Raw genomic sequence first — 21,034 nt, 5'->3', positions numbered from 1 at the left:
TTCAGGATTCATTGGATTATCCTTCGATAAGGTACATGATATTGTTGTATGTGTTGAAGGTAACAAAATTCTGCTGTACATAGTCCATAAGACCTCCAACGGGCTGATTGTTCCAGATATTGCCACGGGCATCAAGGAAAGCATGTTTACAACATTGGAGAGAATATCAGAGTTCTATCAGTCCACAGTCCATGCCATATCTAGCAGCCAAAAGCTACCTTTCCATATTGAATATGCATGCTCCAGGTTAGAATGTCATATCCCAGAAGAGGCAGCATTCACAACTGATGAATGGATCTGTCATAAACATAAGATTGTACATACTATAGACAAGTGGAATATTTGGAATCAAGATCAGGTAAATTAGAACTATTAAGTTGATTTTATTATTATATAACAGAATCTTGAATCAACTCAACAAGTGCTGACAAGCATCACTTGAGCATGGCTTAAAATAGAACATATGGTAAATTGGCTTATATATCTGAAACTAAAGCATTTAAAGTAAATCTGTCGGGCGTACAAATGTTCATCAGGTTGAAATCTATCTGCCCAGAATTTTCAGACGAATCAGACAATCTGTTGTTGGGTAACTGCCCCTGAATTTGTAATTTCAAGGCAATTTAGCAGTTTTTAGTCCCCTACCGACGAAGTCAAAAAGGACCTTAGGTTTGCACTCTGTCCGTCTGTCTGTCCTTCTGTCAGTACAACAACTAATCTTCTCTGAAACTACTGTTTGGCTTATAACTCAAATCTGACGGAGTAAAATTGTTAATCAGGTCAAGATCTATCTGCCCTGAAATTTTCAGATGAATCGGACAACCCGTTGTTGGGTTGCTGTCCCTGAATTGGTAATTTTAAGGAAATTTTGCTGTTTTTGGTTATTATCTTGAATATTATTATAGATAGAGATAAACTGTAAACAGCAATAATATTCAGCAAAGTAAGATTTACAAATAAGTCAACTTGTCCGAAATGGTCAGTTGACCCCTTAAGGAGTTATTGTTCTTTATAGTCAATTTTTAACCATTTTTCGTAAATCTTAGCGATCTTTTACAAAAATCTTCTCCTCTGAAACTCCTTAGCTAAATTAATCCAAACTTGGCCACAATCATCTTTGGGGTATGTAGTTTACAAAATGTGTCCGTTGACCCGGCCAACCATCCAAGATGGCCGCCATTGCTTAAAATAGAACATAGGGGTAAAATGCAGTTTTTGGCTTATAACTGAAAAACCAAAGCATTTAGAGCAAATCTGACATGGGGTAAAAATGTTTATCAGATAAAGATCTATCTGCCCTGAAATTTTCCGTTGTTAAGTTGCTGCCCCTGAATTGGTAATTTTAAGGAAATTTTGCTGTTTTTGGTTATTATCTTGAATATTATTATAGATAGAGATAAACTCTAAACAGCAATAATGGTCAGCAAAGTAAGATTTACAATTATAAGTCAACATGACCAAAATGGTCAATTGACCCCCTAAGGAGTTATTGTTCTTTATAGTCAATTTTTAACAATTTTCATAAAATTTGTAAATTTTTACTAACATTTTCCACAGAAACTACTGGGCCTAGTTCATTAGAGATAGAGATAATTGTAAGCAGCAAGAATGTTCAGTAAAGTAAGATGTACAAACACATCACCATCACCAAAACACAGTTTTGTCATGAATCCATCTGCTTCCTTTGTTTAATATTCACATAGACCAAGGTGTGTGACATGGGCTCTTTAGAGCCTCTAGTTCTTCATGCTTGAAGATATTGATTTGATATTTGGTATATTGTTTAATCATAACTAGTTACAGATCAAGTTCAAATTTTGTTCCAGTTTGATAATTTTGTGCAGAGTTATAGTCCTTGAACTTAGAAAATTCACTCAAATAATCAGTTTTCTGCACTTTTTTTCGTCATTCTTGAAGATATTGATTTAATAATTGGTACATTGTTTAATCTTGACAAGTTACAGATCAAGTTCGAATTTTGTTTCGGTTTGATGATATTCTGCAGAGATATGGTCCTTGAATTTAGAGAATGCACTTAAATTATCAGTTTTCCGCACTTTTTTCGTCCAGCTTGAAGATACTGACTTGATATTTGTTATATAGTTTACACCATGACAAGTTATAGATCAAGTTATCATTTTGTTCCAGTACAATTGATTTTAAACTGGTAGGGGACTATGCATTGCCATGCAATACTTTCAGAATGCTTGTTTATTTTTAGCTTGAATAATATTGTAGATAGAGATAAACTGCAATAATTTTCAGCAAAGTTAAAACTACAAATAAGTTAACATGACTCAAATTGTCAATTGACCCCTTAAGGAGTCATTGTCCTTTCAAGTCTATTTTTAACATTTTTTTTTACAATTTTTGTAATCTATTACAAAAATCTTCTCCTCTGAAACTACTTGGCCACAATCGTCATTAGAGTATGTAGTTTGAAAAATGTGTCGGACGACCCAGACTGCCAACCACCATGGCCCATATGGCTAAAAATAGAATATAGGGGTAAAATGCATTTTTGACTTATATCTCTGAAACTTTAGCATTGAGAGCAAATCTGACAATGAATAAAAATGTTCATCAAGTTGAGATATATCTTTCCTGAAATTTTCAGACGAATCAGACAACCCGTTCAGACGGGCGGCGTTGTTTGGTTGCTGCCCCTGAATTTGTAATTTTAAGGACATTTTGAAGTTTTTGGTTTTTATCTTGAATATTATTATAGATAAAGATAAGCTGTAAACAGCAATAATGTTCAGCAAAGTAAGACCTACAAATAAGTTGAACATGACCAATAGAAGTTATTGCCAATTATAGTCAATCTTCTTTACAATTTTTCATAATGTTTTTGTAATCTTTTAAACAAATCTTCTCCTCTGAAATTACTAAGACAAATAAAACCAAACTTGGCCACAATCATCACTGGGATCTATAGTTTAAAAATGTGTCTGGCGATCATAAAGATTGAATAAAAGAAACATATACTTACATGAACTACGGAAAAATAGATGATCAAAGGTAAAGACTGAGTGTACTGTTGATAATTTATTTCTAGATGTTCGTTCTTATGTTGTACTGTTTACACCACTGTCCCAGGTTAAGGGGAGGGTTTGGATCCCGCTAACATGTTCATTAACGCCACATTCTGTATGTATGTGCCTGTCCCAAGTCAAGAGCCTGTAATTCAGTGGTTGACGTTTGTTGCTGTGTTACATATTTGTTTTTAGTTATTTGTTTTGTACATAATTTAGGCCCTTAGTCTTCTTGTTTGAATTGTTTTAAATTTGTCATTTAAGGGACTTTCATATCTGACTTTGCGGTATATGCTTTGCTCATTATTGAAGGCTGTACGGTGACCTATAGGTGTTAATGTCTGTGTCATTAGGTCTCTTGTGAAGAGTTGTCTCATTGGCAATCATACCACATCCTCTCTTTTATATTAAAGGCGATAGTTGTCATTAAATATCTTTAAAGAATAACCTTAAATTGGGGTAACCAAGCTAACAACAGGCTAAAGTTAACAGTGCAATTAGGCGATTTGTGGATTTTATTGTTTAAAATTGAGTTTACCCAGCAATGCAATTTTTGCGACTTACGAACATCAAGTTTTATGAAAACTAAGCTTGTTCATTATAATGTTGCGTATTAATATAAATCATATTTTAATTTGGCATATATAGTATCAAAGCATGTCCAATTAACATATTTTTATTGTTTATTGCTACTAAAAAATTACCTAAAAGAGTTTGAACATATATATTCACATTCTGATTTTTTGAATGCCCATTTAATTAGGTGTGTGAATAGTTTCAAAATGAGAATGTGAGGCAATGTGGTATACAGGGTAGAAAAATCAAAACTTTCGTTTTCTGAAAATGGAGTCAGTTGGAATGTTGGTGAATTGGTGATTTCCTTTTTCAGAACCTCAATGTAAACTTTACGTCAAACAATAATAATATTATTAGCAGCTTTATCGGCCGGGACACAAACAAATTCCTTGGCTAGTTCTTTTAGTTTATGTTTGATACGAGAAATAGGTTTATTGTGGTTATTGTTAATAGTAAAATGTTCTTTAAAATTTTGAATACGTATATCAACTATCTTCATTACTGAATTAAAAAAAGAGTCCAAAGATTTTTTGTTAGCTTTTTCCCGTTTAATCCATTTCACACAGTAAGTATGGAGTGAGTCGTGGATGATATAACGACACTCATTCCAATTAATAATTGACGGGGGACGATATTTTTGGTCCTTTACTGAGGAATGATTTTAACTCTCGGTCTTGAACGATGTTAAGATCTCCTGTTATAACATGGGAAATGGGTCCATAAATATATTCGGAATTACTGCAATTACATGAAGTAGGTGTATTTTCACTGATATAAATATGTCTGCGAAAAACGCTTCAAATGATCTTAATAACATAAAGTTCCAGAAACATTGATCATGCATACACCACAAGTGATAAGTTGATATCAACATGATTAATAACAATGATTGAAATACAATATAATATACGGCATTTCTTCTGACAGTAAGGTTCCTACACAAAAGGGTGAACATAGGTCAAAGTAAATCATCTTAATAACGTTTTATAGTATTCTTGTATTTGTCTTCAAGTTTTGAATATTACTTTTACTGTTTAATCTATTTTTAGTAATATCTATGCAACGTGGCTCGGTACAGATACATCCCGTCAAAGTGTTATTGTGTTATGGTAAACTTTTGTATTTTTGTCTTTCATTTTTACTTAATATTTGCTTTGTCTATCTTTAAGTCTTTTTGTGTTTCTTTGTCGACATATTTGTTTGTTTTTATAGTGATACAGATTACAAAATGTTGACTGCTTCACTCCTATTTTTGACATGTTTACCTATTATGTCTGTTTGTTTTGTTCACACAACGTTGTCAAAATGATGGAATTTTATGCGACTGTCATGCAATTGCCAGGTTTAGCTAGCTATAAAACCAGGTTTAATCCACCATTTTCTACACAAGAAAATGCCTGTACCAAGTCCAAAATATGACAGGTGTTATTTATATTCGTTTGATGTGTTTGAGCTTTTGGTTTTGCCTTTTGATTAGGGACTTAATTAGTATTAAGTGTATAATGGTGTACTCGTGTAAACATAAAAGTCACTTGCCCACATGCGTAATGCATTAAAAGTAAAAGCTTATAATTCCTTTTTCTGTATCATTGAATTTAAAGCGTTCAAATATCAATTATAATTATTGTCGACAGCCTTTTAAAAACAGATTTTAGATTATCAAGTTAATCTTCTCAATTGAAACAATATAATATCATGTCAGGTGTAATTCTAACCAGAGACATATATACACAGAGATTGGCAACTCCGTGAAATCCCGTTAAAGATCGCGGCCCAGAATGAGATTCTCGTCGATAAAATTTAGAACATGCAATCAAGTCGGGGATGAATAACCTCGATAGATAATCAAGAAAAGCAATGGGAAAATTATATCAGATCATATTATAATTTCTTTTCTAATAAAAAATACTTGAATGTTATATTTATCTTTCAGCATTTATTGAGAAAAATATTGTTATATGATATGCATTTCATAATTAAAATTTCAAATCTGGTAATGCTCAATTGTTATTACAAGAAAATTTTCGGTACGGCATATATCTTTGCAATAGTTTGTTTAATTACACAGTGAAATTGTGTGTGTCCGATTTTCCGGTAATTAGGTCCTTAATGGAGTTGTGATTGTTGATTCACAGGTGTGCGATTACGCAATTTATTGCCCTCCGATCACCTGAATATTACCGGAGGTGAATTCTAAATGGATTATTACTTGGCAATTGTTTTTTAAAGATTAACAAATTCTGACATACTATTTTAACCATGACCAGAACTTTATTTTAACAGAAGCACTCGGCAATACTATAGTGTATATTCAATCAGGAAAACAAAAAGAGTCTTTTAACATGTCAAAAAAAGAAATGAGGCAACTTTGTCATATCAGAGACATTATATGTCTCTGGTCATATATATAAAAATATGTAGCCAGTAGAATTTTGTGGCCGAATTTTGTCTCGTGAGAAACTGAATTATTTATATCTGTTTTAATTTAATTATAATGTTTAATTGTAGATTGACCTAAAATAAAATTATTTATGGAACATTTGCGTAAATTTCCTCAATGAACGTACATTATAGTGTTGTCGAAATCACTATTTTTTGCTGCCATGAAATATTGAATATGAATCCGTCATTATTTGTATTTTTTTAAAGACTTCAAGTTAATATCACAGACTTTGATTAAAAACAATATGTTTCATAAGTACAGTAAAATGCTCTGCTCAACTCTGGGAACAGTATATATATCTTACGTTAATATATATGTTCCTGCTCAACTGTAGAATTTCAATGTTTTGTTTCATAAACCACTGGAGTATTTCAACATTCTTATCTTTACTCTTTCCAGAGACATATATACACAGTGAATCTTGAGTTTGAAATTAGAAAGATTTAAAATTGTGCACAAGTTTTATCTGATCTTTTGTGGGTTTATGTTGTTCAAGGTAATTTTCTGTGCAGTTATTTTCATTTCATTTGATATTTTTTTCCTCTGTGTTACAGGACCTTGTACTTTTTGATTTGCCCCTTGACATCTGCTGCTTCTGTTTAAACCTTAACCACAAATATCTCATCTGTTTTAAATAAAAGTCTCATTCCCGGAATTTGTTATACAGGAATTCATTTTAATATCAGATTTTTATAAGCATATCAACTGCTTGGTCTCTTCCCACAACTTGTGTCAGTTAGGACGGAATGCATCAATAGGTACATACATGTACCAGGTCATGGATATAATATAAGTACACGTTATGTGCTTTTGACCTTCACAAGAATTTTTAAACATTCATAAATGTGCAAAGAATATTGTTGTCGTTGGGTTGTTGTCTCATTCTATGTTTCACCATCTATACCTGACATTTCTGTTTAGTCATAGCATCTGTGCCTTTCAACTTATTGCAGAAAATATTAGCATAAACATTTTTTCAAAACAGGAGAGGTGAAATAGTGATCACAGAATGAGGACATGTAAAACTGAAACAACACAGCACAACAGATAAATATAAATAAGCACCATTGACATTTTTTTAAAGGACTGAAACAAACATAGATGGTGACCAATGTAAGCGACTAGTGTACAGAAGTAGAGTGAACATTTCTTGCTTCTTTTCCTACACATTTTGTCATTTTATGTAAACAATTACATATGTTACTTTCCATGAAGAGGAAGGAATTTGTGAATAGAGTGGCCTTCTAATGATAGTCATACATGTAAATCCTTGTCTCATTAGCAATCATACTACATCATATTGTTATACATCCACATGTATTGTTTCTTGTAAAAACTATGTAAATTTTGTTAACATAAATAAGACTAATGAAGTTGAACACAAGATATTTATTTGCTTTTTTATCCATTTTACAGTCAGGATAAGCACATGTACTTTTCTCTCTTACATAACCATTGTTAGTTTTAAGTATCACATTGATAGTAGTAATCAGTCCACAACATGACTGTGCCGTCACTTTTGGAAAAAGTCATCACTAGTTGTTCCTGTTTGCCAGGAAGTCTTATTTTCAATCAGAAAGACTTGGGAGTCCTACATTCAGCCCATGTATGATATTATATCTCTTGTATGCTGCACTGACAGGTAAATTTGATCAACATCTTTGTCCTTTTATAGCAAGCAGGACCCTGTTAAAAAAGAGAAAGCTGTCAGATACTGAATGTAAAAATATATAAAATTGTAAATGTCATCAAAGTGGTGGAAATAATGAAAAAAAAACACCTCTATACACAAACCCAGTTTGTCATGATAGGAAAGTAATGCATGTGCTGGGTACAATAATTCTCTGAAGATGGAAAAGTCTACTGTAAATTCAGAAATTAATGCAAGGTTTTTATTATTGCGAAAAATGCGAAAGAGTTTAAAACTCACTTTTTGAAAAATTTTGAATGAATTTAACAGGATTCTTAACAGAAGTTGTAAAAATTAAAATCGCATTTCAGTTTAAAATGAGAAAATCAATAATAAATGCATGCAATAATTTCTGAATTTACAGTATCAAGTGTATAGGGACAGGGGTCTGTCTTGATATTGAAACAAAACACCATGGCCGTCAGCTATAATACTGATTTTTAATTGTAAATTGCATCAAAGTGGGTGAAAATATGATAAAAACAACCTCTTTATGCAAATTCAGTATGTCATAGGACAAAAAATAATGAGCTAAGAACAATTATTCTCTGAAGATGGAAAAGTTTTAAACTGTAGCCATGGACAGGGGTATGTCTTGATATTAAAGAAAATTAACATGGCCGTCAGCTATAATACTGATTTTTAATTGTAAATTACATCAAAGTGGGTGAAAATATGATAAAAACAACCTCCATATGCAAATTCAGTATGTCATAGGACAAAAAATAATGAGCTAGGAACAATTATTCTCTGAAGATGGAAAAGTTTTAAACTGTAGCCATGGACAGGGGTCTGTCTTGATATTAAAGAAAGTTAACATGGCAGTCAGCTATAATACTGATTTTTAATTGTAAATTAATACATCAAAGTGGGTGAAAATATGATAAAAACAACCTCCATATGCAAATTCAGTATGTCATAGGACAAAAAATAATGAGCTAGGAACAATTATTCTCTGAAGATGGAAAAGTTTTAAACTGTAGCCATGGACAGGGGTCTGTCTTGATATTAAAGAAAGTTAACATGGCAGTCAGCTATAATACTGATTTATAATTGTAAATTACATCAAAGTGGGTGAAAATATGATAAAAACAACCTCCATATGCAAATTCAGTATGTCATAGGAAAAAAAATAATGTGCTGGGAACAATTATTCTCTGAAGATGGAAAAGCTTTAAACTGTAGTCATGAACAGGGGTCTGTCTTGATATTAAAGAAAATAAACATGGCCGTCATCTATAATACTGATTTTTAATTGTAAATTGCATCAAAGTGGGTGAAAATATGATAAAAACAACCTCTACATGCAAATTCAATATGTCTGGGGAAAGTAATTCATCACGCAATTTGTTTTATTCCTTTTCAAATGAAAATGTTTTGATAAAAATTACGACCGTGTTAAAAATTTCCATAACGTGCATCTCGGCCCAGTTTTTACCATTATTAAATACTGCAATAAAACGTTAATCGTCTCAATATTTTAAATAATAACTACTGCAAACTGAATAAAACAGGGTAATTCATAGTAGAAATTGAAATATATACTTACATTATGCTGTTTTGAAATGCTTGATGTGAAATAAAAATCGAAGCGTGGTGGTGTACTTGTCGTGATAGAATCAATATGGCGATCTCGTTAAAGTCTCGTGAGATGCGTTACGTGGATTAGATTTCGTTGACCACTGTTACAGTTGCCAATCTCTGTGTATATATGTCTCTGTTCTAACTAAGTACAGACAACGGGAACTGCCTGTTCCAGCTCTCTGTGTTCTGACTTCTCCAACTAAAAACTCTAATAACCTTTGTATTGACAGGAAGAGGAGAGGTAGTCTATACATTGTAAACAGTATGAACGGCCCTTGATCATGGTCATACTTTTTTAACATTAGCTTTAGATATAACATGTATGATAAACTCAATTATTTAATCCATTTTGATCAATTGGGCTGATTTGTGAATTTAGACATCTCCATTTTTATTTCGTTTTAGGCAAAAGAACAATGTGAAGTGAACTGTCCAGGTAAATATAAATAATATGTTATTAATTTACTCTTTATTACAATGATCCAACCAAAAACATGAATAAAAAAGATCTTTGAAACTTGGAAATTTGTTGCTGTATATGACTTTTAGGGTACGTTGTACACATTGTATTTAGTTATTTGTATTTAAAACAACAATACCAATATTAAAAAGATATAGAGAGATGTGGTATGAGTGCCAATGAGACAACTCGCCAGTCACAATTTATAAAAGTATCTAACGAATTAATCATGTCCCATTTAGGTAAAAGGTTTTTTTAGAATTAGGATGATCATGTTATGTCTTTTTTTAAATATTTGATTTCAAAAGTAATCAAATCTTTCAGCAAAGTTATCTTCTTGTGTTATTGTAGGTTTACAGGAAGGTGCATTGAATCAGATGCCGAGTGATATTGAACTTCAGAGATTTGCATCACGATGTGATGAAACTACTATTCGAGAGTTAGCCATACATCTTGGTATGTCTCTCCAAGAATGGGAAGACCTTAGATGTAATTTTGATCGGATTGAAGTTGTGAAGTATAGAATACTGGTCAACTGGCGAGAAAAATGTTCAGGAAAATTCCGCAACATAGCAAAAGCTTTAACAGATATGGATTTACCTACCCATAAACTGTGTCAGGTAATTGAACATTTGTTGATGTGACCTTAGAGTTTATGGCCACATGTACTGATTATAATTAACTACTGATCAATTGTGTTCTAAAGTATCACATGTATTAAACACTATTATGAATTGGGGTTTTGATTAAGTTTACAGAGTTTGGAATAATGGCGAAAAAAAGAAGTAAAATAGACACATCAGTTCATATCAGTGCATGCCTATGTTAAGGCTCTGCACACTAGGTCACGGTCCAGAGACTTTGAATTATTTAGCAATTGGCAATGATAAGTTTTTTCTGCCTAAGGGTGTACTTTGTTGATCTAAGGTAAAATTAAATAAATCAAGAAAATTAAAAATTGATACTTTAAGCTGGAAGAATTTAAGATAAGGATAAAAAAAAGCTAAACATATTGTTAGGTCATGGAGCTCCGTTGCTAGATATTTGATTTATAAAATATGTTGGAAAAAAGGCTGACTCGGACTTTTACTTTATATTTGCATTGATATTATTTTGGTCTCCAATCAAAAGAAATAAAATCAAGAATTTTCTTAAATTTTGTCAAATGACCTTTTATGAGTCTTTGAGTCTTATGTTAAAAGATAAATAGTTGTTATGGGCAAACTTTTTTTACCTTGTATCGTATGGAAAAAACACCAAGGAGTCCTAACATTTATGTATAATGAGCGATCACGAAAAAACACCTTGCTTTAACTTAATTGTCCTTTAAAAGCTATGTAGTTGAAGTTCAGTTATTTATTTCCTAAACAACAAATATCAAAATAAAAGTAGTTCAGCCTCTTGCTATATAAGTCCATGATACAGGTAATGTAAAATTGAACTCAATTAAACGTTTGTATGCCCCATTTTAGGCAATATGTTTTCTGGACTATGTGTCCGTTCGTTCGTTTGTTCGCCCGTTCGTTCGTTCATCTGTCTCGCTTCAAGTTACAGTTTTTGATCGAGGAAGTGTTTTGATGAAGTTTTAATCCAATCAACTTGAAACTTATTACACATGTTCCCTATGATATGATCTTTCTAATTTTAATGCCAATTTCGAGTTTTGAACCCGTTTTCACGGTCAACTGAAATTCTTGTTCTGACTTTTTTTCAGGTTGTGTTCAACTCATATTTAATACATGTGATATATGGTTTGTAGATTTTGTGTTATATAGAATTAGGAGCTATGGTATCATTCCCAATGAGACAACTATCCTACAAAGTTCAAATGAAGTGGGTGTACGCAATTATGGACAACTATGTAGCCTTCAACAATGAAAATTCCCATACCGTACAATTGTTTATAAAAGGCCTTGACATGAGAAATGTGAAACAATATATTTCAAAACAGCCTAATTTATTACAGAACAATTTACGAAAAACAGATATGACAGACTTGAACCAACGACAACCAATGAACTACAGGTTCTTGACTTGAATACGCCACGTAAACAATGTGGTGGGGTTAAACATGTTCTCAACCATTGCTTTTTTTGTCGTAGATGTTTGTTTAAAGTTTCGGTGAAGCACTGAAATATCTCAATTTAAAAACAAACATTTATTGCTTTCCTTTGGATAAATGTCGGGAATGAATTTAGATAAACTTTATTTACGAAAAGTATCATCAAGGTAATGGAAAGTATTGTTGAAATGATCAAATAAATTGCATCTAAACAGGTCTTTACTGAGTTTGGTTGTTAAGTGTGGTAACTAACAGTATAGGAACAATTTGCTTTTAAAGGGGCACAATTTGTTCCAATAGGAATATCAACAACATATCGATTAACCTATATTGCCAAAACGTACATAAATGCCATAAGGAGAACATTTACGGCTTCACTGAATCTATAAGGGTTTTGACCAAATTGTGTATTTTTCAATTCCCTACTTGCACCTTTTCAACTTGAATGTTTGCTAGGTAGTGAAAACTGTTGATAATAGACTTTTAAATAAACAAGTTATTCCATAGTTCACTAATACCAAACTAGCAAATACCGTATAGCGGGTTATTTTCGCGGGTGTAAAATTTCGCGATTTTCATTGAACAAGGTATTCGAAATATTTTGGCGGTTATTATTTTGGCGGATTAAAAACTTTTATTAATACCTTTGTATGTACACTTTTAATTTGGCGGAATTTATTTTGGCGATTAAGTTCTGTCCGCGAAAATAAGCGAAAATTTGCACCCCGCGAAAATAATCCGCTATACGGTATGTGTTGAAATCGCTAAAATTGCTTTCTCGGTACAGATGGGTTTACTCTTTGTTTTTAATCTGTTATAAAGACCCCACATATAAAGTTTAAAAAAACTATTGTGTACCAAATGTGGGTCTTTATTTTGTGTTTGACAAAGTCATTCTTATAATTATACATTTTCAACTAGTATGTAACTATTTTTAAAAGGACTGATTGAAAGTTAGAACTTTTATTAGAGTGACTAGTTTCGTCCCGTCTACCATTTAGATAGGTGTTCATCAATGTCATTTTATCGACAGTAAACCTTTAATTTAACAACTATATACAATAACATTTAAAACTTAAATATTTCTTTGAGATAACATAAACTGTTAGACAGCAATACGTTTTAAAAAAACTAAAAGGTTTGATTAGATTTCTTTTTTAATAGAATTTAAATTTATATTACAGATAAGAAGAATTATAAAAGGAGAATATGGTATGTATTGCTAATATATGTGTTTGTAATTGTTAACACAGACACGAGAAGGGTTTTAATGTTGAGACAGGAAGACTTGTAAAGCAAATTGTTAAAACAGATAGTTGTATATCCATGCAATCAGTGCTGTCTTAAAATCCTCCGACAAAACATAGGGTAACACACAACTATTTCAAGTCGAAATTCAAAGTTCTAAAAAATTTAAGTTCAAAAACGTAAAATTTTTAAAAGTTATGTTTATCTGAGACTATATAAGCCATCTTTACACTAAATCTGTTGAATGTGTCTGTGTACTGATAAGATTTTTGTCTGGGAAGCATGGTTTATTGATTAGGTGCATAAGTTTTTAACTAGTCTTTTACTACTCAAGTCTTTTGTCTGTTGTTTTTATTCATATGTCTATTTTATGAGTTAATATGAAATAAGGATAAGGCTTCAGTAATCCATACAGTTAAACAGGTTTTCAGACAGTACCCAACATCAACCAATGAATCCTGATTTTGGCCTTAAACATAAAGCAGGAGACTGATTGGACGTGTTTCTTAATTCTACCACAACCCACTTTTTTCGTAAACCTTGAACATTTAAATGCTTTCTGTATTAACAGTTTTATCTGTTTTAGCTCGCTTAAAGATTTTCGTTATAACATGTATATTTAGGTAAACACAACTTAAAGGACTTGTTGCATTACTCGACGTTTAGGAAATACATAGCGATTATATCTTGATGTTTTTTTGCCCTGTACATTTTTTAATTTACGTTGGGATTGCTTTTGAAGAAAGCAGTTGACAGATACGAGGGTTTAATTTGCCATTTCAGAAATACTAGAAACAATTGGTTTTTTTTAAGTTTTATTCAGAATACTTATGATTTTACTATATATTTGACTGAGTTCATCTGACTTTATTTTCAAATCTATTTATTTTTATTTCTCTCTCTTATAATATCACATTTTGATATAATATAGATTTTTATACCTTACTTATGATAAGGTTGCACAACGAAAAATTATGCGCCTTCACATCTAATCCTTTTGTCTATACGCAATCAGCCATCTACAATTATATCAATTTTCATTTCTGTCATATTAAAGCCTAAATGCACAGACTATATTCTTCCTCGGCAAAGTGTTTTTGGTTCAAAAAAAGAATTTAAACAATCACTATTAACTCTGTTTAATATATCCCAGGCATAGATTACCTTAGCTGTATTTGGCACAACTTTTGGGAATTTTAGATCATCAATGCTCTACAACTTTTTACTTGTTTGGCTTTATAAATATTTTGATATGGGCGTCACTGATGAGTCTCGTGTAGACGAAACGCGCGTCTGTCGTACTAAATTATAATACTGGTACTTTTGATAACTATTTTATAAAGTGTCCAGTTTACAATTGCATATCCAGAAAACTGTGTCGGGATTGTTTGTTATGAATTTAATGTTTCCTCATCAAACACAAAGTCTATTTTTTTTTATTTCTTATGTGTTTGTATGCTTAATTATCAAATAAACGTTAAAAAGAACCAGTCTCGGAGTTTAGTAATTAAACAAATATCTTTTGATTATTGCTCTCTCATTGACATGTATTATATATTTCCCTTCATCTTTTTTTGGTTTAAACGATTGTTAGCTGTTTTCTGTATGACAAATTATTTAAGATAATTTGATGGTCAAAATAAAGATTCACATCTAAGATACTTCATTTCACAGCTTAGACACCTGGCCAGCTCTACAATTTTAAATGATTTTAAAAGATCCCAATTCGAATTCTCCTTTTCACCTTTTAACACTTTATACTTTTTAAAACTCCGAAAATTGTACCTGTCTAATAAAATGTCTTCTTTGATTTACTTGGATTGAAGTTTCAATTTCTTTTATTTAATTTTGGACTTCACTTCTTCGATTATGTCCCATACATAATTTAATGTAGTTAATTAAATGCCCCATTTAAAATTTTATTATCTTTGCCTACATTTATTTTGTGTTAGAAACCTATTACATGTCTTAAGTTTAATCTCAATCCAAATTCAGACAGCATCAAGCTTGAATAATGCGTCCAAATTTGCGGAATCCAATATCAGACAGCATCAAGCTTGAATATTGCGTCTAAATTTGCCTAGATATAGGAAGATGTGGTGAGAGTGCCAATGAGACTCTCCATCCAAATAACAATTTATAAAAGTAAACCATTATAGGTCAATGTACGACCTTTAACACTGTTAAAGGTTCGAAGTCTGTGGTCTTATCAGCCTGCGCTCGTGTGATTGGTGAAGCATCTTATTTAACAAGGCTATGTCTTTTTGGAAAGCATATCAGCACTGTTACTGTTTTACAGTCTATTTTGTTATTTGTGATGAGTTTTACAGCAACTTACAGAACATTGACTACACAGTAGATTTGTCTTATGATTTATATTTTTCTAAACAGATATCGATGAAATATACATGGATTGGATTCCAACAGATGAAATTCTAGATGCTCTTGCACAAGTAATAGGTGTGTTATCCTTCCAACTGGGTATAGAATTAGAATTACCGATAACATCAATAGATATTATACAGCATGATAACGGACGGAACTTAGTTGCACAGTGTAAACAAATATTATTTCAATGGAGAGTTCAGGGGGTCAGACCTACCATAGGTGTTCTGGTTCAAGCTCTGCTTAATGTTGGAAGAGGTACCAAATGTTTAGAAGAGATCATTAAAACGGTTGGAGTGAAGAAATGTGTGCCACAAAAAGAAGGAAAATTAAAAACATTTCTTAAAAAACTGAATCCTTTTCAGAACAAGAAATAGTACAGACATTTTTTTATTTGGAATTATATAATCAGAGTATTTAATATTCCAACTCTTGCGTACAAAATGTTGATACTGACATTCAAACAACACCACTTTTGGAGAGATATACAGTACCCATTGATACTTAATTTGTTTGATGTACTTGTTCCCAAATGTGATCTCTATGTTTCACCTCGTAGAGACATAACTTGAGAATTTTACCAGTAAATATACACATGCATATTGGTCAAATTGAAATCTGTGTAAACATTCTTAAGTACAGGAAGGGGTAGTACAGAATTTGAGTGTAAGTAGAACTTCTTAGAAGTTCAAGGCATATATATACGTTGACAATATTTCGAACAGGCCTATATTTTGACCTTTTTAAAAAAAAGTTGTGCATATAACTTTCCTTCTAGGATACATTTTCTTTCATAACTGCTTTGATTTAGCTGTCATTAGCTGCGAGTACTCTTAGATCATTTTTTAGTGTCTGTTTGTTGTTGTGATGTACAACTATCCGGTCATGTCCATTTGTATTTGCAGTATTTGTATTTTTATCCGTATGATGAATTGAGCCTTTTTCAACTGGTGTTTCTAGTTCGTTCTTATGTTGTACTGTTACACCACTGTCCAATGTTAGGGGAAAGGGATCTCGCTAACATGTTTAACCCCGTAGTATGTATGTATGTGCCTGTCCCAAGTCAAGTCTGTAATTTAGTCAGTAGTTGTCGTTTGTTTATGTGTTTTACATATTTGTGTTTCGTTCATTTTTATGTCCCATTCATGGGCATTATGTTTTCTGGTCTGTGTGTCCATTCGTTTGTTTGTACGTCTGTTCGTTCGTTTGTTCATTGATACAGCTTCAGGTTATAGTTTTGGTTTAAGTTTTTAATCAGGGTAGTTTTTGATGAAGTTGAAGTCCAATCAACGTGAAACTTAGTACACATTTTTCCTTTTGATATGACCTTTTAAAGTGTAATACCAAATTAAAATGTTTACCCCAATTATACAGTCCGATTTTTTTTTTAGCTTTCAACAGATAATAAATGATATTTCAAGCTCTTTGAGATATGTCTCGTTTCCATCTCAATTGGAATTTCCGAAAACAATGGACAATCTATAATTGTTTGTAAAATTAATGATGTTACATCCGGCCAAACCACCATATTATGAATTATATCTCCAACTACAATATATTAGGCAATGACTCATATTCTGTACATTTAGGTGTATATATTGTTGAGACTAATTGCTTACTTGATATCTGTATTTCCCCCCTTTTTATCTCGCTCTCCAATAGGTCTAAGTCAGCTATTGTCATCATTTGGTGTCCATCACAAATCGTTCATCGTCTTCGTTGTAAGTTCGTAGTCGACTTTTAACTTTTACAAAAATCTTCACTTCTGAAACTACTGAACCAATTTGAGCCACATTTGACCACCATCATTATTGCCCTGTAATGACAATTTCTACCCTTTTTTTCGTTTTGCCGTATGTGCTAAAAATCATAATAGATAAATAGACACTAAGACACTCGTACCACATCTTCCTATGTCTACTAAAAAGATGACCAGCAAGGCAAGATCTACTTACAGGCCAAAATATGCCGATATAGTTAGTGGATTTTCATTTTTAAAAGGATTTTTTAATTCCTCATTGTGTTTTAAGCAAAAACAAAAGGAGACACAGAGAGAAAGAAAACAGATTTATAAATGATCAGCAATGCAAGATTAACGAAATAGAGATTTTTGCAATGAATTCTGTTCTCGTCTACCAGGTTGGTGAGTGTTCTTTGTTGAATATGCTCATAGACTTTTAGGTGAATGACATAGGCTCCTTAAAACCTCATAAAGTTTTACCAAGAAACTTCCGTTGTCTTAGTATAAAAACATGTCTTGCAGTGTCATACAAAAAATAAGTAAACCAAGGAATGATGTATATATTGTATTTGTTTACTGCAGTAATGTTGTAGATTGTGTCCTCACATCTATCTGACAAATTGTGTCATATAGATATTAACATTGTGTTCCGATGTAGTTATTTGTACACTTATTTTCAACTACTGTTGTAGAGCGTCTCATTATTACACACGCTTCTCAAATTCCATCATGTAAATAAAAGCGTGTTGAATTGTTTATAGTCTTTATAACTTGTTTGTATATATATATTTTGTTCTATTGATTGAGAGTGTGTCATTATTACACACGTTTGAAAAATTCTATCATGTAAATAAATGTATGTCATTGTATGTTGAATTGTTTATAATTTGTTTATAAATATAATTTGTTCTTTTGATGTAGAGTCTGTCTTTGTTGCATATGTTTGACAAATGCCATCATGTAGATAAAAGCATGTTGAATTGTTTATAACTTGTTTATAAATATAGTTTGTTCTTTTGATGTAGTGTGTGTCGTTGTTTCATATGTTTGGCGATTTGTGTCTTGTAAATAAAAGCATTTTGTTCCACATTAAATAAATTAATTAATACATGACTGATGTTTTAGTTATACGTTGTATGTTTTTGATAAATGAGATGGCTCAATAAAAGAGGGCCAAGATGAATAAATTGCAATCAAAATCTACAACTTGAAGACAAACAGAAAAGGTAGAAAAGGAAAAAAAAACACAAACACATGTCTTTACAATACGAAACAAAATGAGTAAAGAAAAGAGCAAAACAATAACACAGAAAAACGGGAGTTATCGCAGGTGCATGATCAGGAAAAGGGCAACAAAACAACAGAAAACGGGAATGATCGCAGGTGCTTAAGAAAAGGACAACAAGACAACACTAAAAAACGGATATGATCGCAGGTGCTCAGGAAAGGTAAGTATTTCCCTCCATAATTGTCAATAAGTATGGATGGCAACGAGTACTCGAGTACTCCGTTAATTGCTCAGAAAGGCGAGTACTCGAGCACAATTTAGTACTCGGATACTCGTGTTCCTGTTATAAATCTTGATATATTTCTCCTCACATTTACGCTCACTTTAGTACCGTTGAAACATCCCCTTCGTAATACTATTTAAAATCATTAACAACGTAAATATACGTTTATCCTGATACTTCTATTTTATTTAGTGCTAGTATATAATAATCCGTTCCTTCCGAGGGAATGTTTTCATGTGCACTACCTGTAACAAAAAAGTCAGTCTATCATCTGAAGCTGTTGACCACATCATATTTCTAAACAAAAACAATTCAAAGTGCCCTGAGATGAACCGTACTAATTAGAGACATTTTAACGGTGTTTGTACACGGATCAACACTAACTCATCACACGCCGTAAACTTACCTTTGTTTGTTTATCAAGACTTCTATGTAAACGTTATTGGTATGAGATGTACGTTTAGATTGATTTAATTACTCTTTATTTGAAATTTAATTATTGTTTAATTTACAATTTAAAGAGAGGCGACAGATAGGAGAGCGAAATCAAACCAAGGAATTGTATATTTATATATATATATATAATTCCTTGTTCAAACTCATAAGTCGAAAATAAACTTGACAGCTCCATGGCTAAAAAAAAAGAAAAAACACAAACAGACAAACGATAGCCAAAAAACAAAGACAGCTAGAAAACTTAACACTAAGCAACACGAACAAACACACGTAATTTTAAGTCCAATATTGTTGTTGACAAATTAATGGACAAGTAATATAAAAAAAATATCAACTCCATAGGAACAGATATTAAATATTGTCTATTTTGTCGGACTTTTATATGCAAATATTTATGGTTTTATTGGCATGTTTCTAATTTGGTTCATGAATACGCCGTACGCAATCAATAATTTTTTTCTATTATGATAGGTTATTTGTAGAAACGGCGGTCGGTAAATCGTTGCAAGTTAATTGACACAAAAACAAAGGAGGACTGATACACATTACAGACGATCAAGTTATTATTGTCTTTCAATATGTTTATGAAAGGTAATATCAAATGCACCGCATCCCACCTAAAATCTAAACTTTTCAATAGACGTTTAAGATCTATCCATGTATATTTGGTCCGGACATACACTAGGACGCATACAAATCTATTGCGTTATTATTGCATTTCCCCCCTGAAAATATTCGATTGACTAATATGAATGCAACACCAGTTTTCCCAGCAACCATTGACATAACATTCGCTAGATTTTTTTTAATGTGTAGGGTCAGCTTCTGTACTGGGTCTCCGGATTGAAGTCTTACTCTATCCTCATTGTCTGCAGGTCCGTTTTCTTGGAATATATATGGGGGTAGTCTCAATGAATAGAAGCAAAATTTAGCCTCGCTCCGCTCGGCGGTTATAAAACTTTGCGCTCCCTAAGAAGAAATCCTGGATCCGCCCCTGAAGAAATAAGACATACGTTTTGAAAGTCGGGTTAAACATCAATCAATCAGTCAATCACTTACAACATCTTTACATTACTTGTCCAAACATTGTTTTTGTTTAAATGATCATAGAGCATATATGATATAAAAACATTTGTGTTCAATTCTATAGGGAAACTTCATAATTTGTCGTCCGAAGCAGACCTACAGGTATATGACCAGGGACCACAGTTATCGTCTACATATAGTCCCTACATAGTGTGGACAGTGTAAGCCACATGTGTAGCCTTTTATGATGCTTCGACTTTTAAGCACAAGTGGTATGTTAAATTTCTATCCGACAGTTGTTCATGTTTTGGTGTTGGTGTTTCTTGATTTATTTATCAGGTGTACGCTCAAACCCTCGCGAAAAATAGACTCAGTTACATATTGAACAACATGTGTTGTATTTTTTGTCCTGCTCTAACGGCACGTGCAATTTGAGGAGAGCTCCATGTACATAGATATTGAAACCCTTCATCATAAAACTTTCACTAAGGATATCTGCCTGTCATGTTTTGAAATTTTTGTCAGAATTTCGGAATCCTCTGGTTTTATCCATTTGAATGTCTAAAAAAAAATCCCCATGAACCTCCATTTTTCTTTTTATAAATCTTTTACATGTATAATTATAAGTCATTTGTAAAAGTTTTATAAAATTTTATTTATTTTTTTATAGTATTTGAGAACTTTAACTGGTCAATGATATAGCTATGAAAAATCAAGAGGACATTTTCCCGCCAAAATTCCAATAGCTAATATCTTGAAAACAAGCACATGGACCCCTATATTTTTTTTGCTATTTTGATTCCTCAATTTATTCCCT

General features: G+C 32.1%; 1 protein-coding gene and 1 long non-coding RNA gene across 2 annotated transcripts in view; one reads left to right on the top strand and one right to left on the bottom strand.

Moving 5' to 3' along the window:
* LOC139483476 (RUN domain-containing protein 1-like) overlaps window positions 1-21,034 on the top strand; it is a 393,318-nt gene that overhangs the window by 328,449 nt on the left and 43,835 nt on the right. The gene's annotated exons all lie outside the window — the stretch shown is intronic.
* Window positions 7,424-9,459, bottom strand: LOC139482717 (uncharacterized). The gene is made up of 2 exons (XR_011654926.1): window positions 9,294-9,459; window positions 7,424-7,740 (listed from the first exon to the last, which is right to left on the bottom strand). It is a non-coding gene; the product is annotated as an uncharacterized lncRNA (long non-coding RNA).

This window comes from Mytilus edulis, chromosome 7 (genome assembly GCF_963676685.1).
Source record: "Mytilus edulis chromosome 7, xbMytEdul2.2, whole genome shotgun sequence".
Taxonomy (NCBI): domain Eukaryota; kingdom Metazoa; phylum Mollusca; class Bivalvia; order Mytilida; family Mytilidae; genus Mytilus; species Mytilus edulis.
The sequence above is the reverse complement of the archived record's forward strand: the minus strand, read 5'-3'. Positions and strand labels throughout refer to the sequence as shown.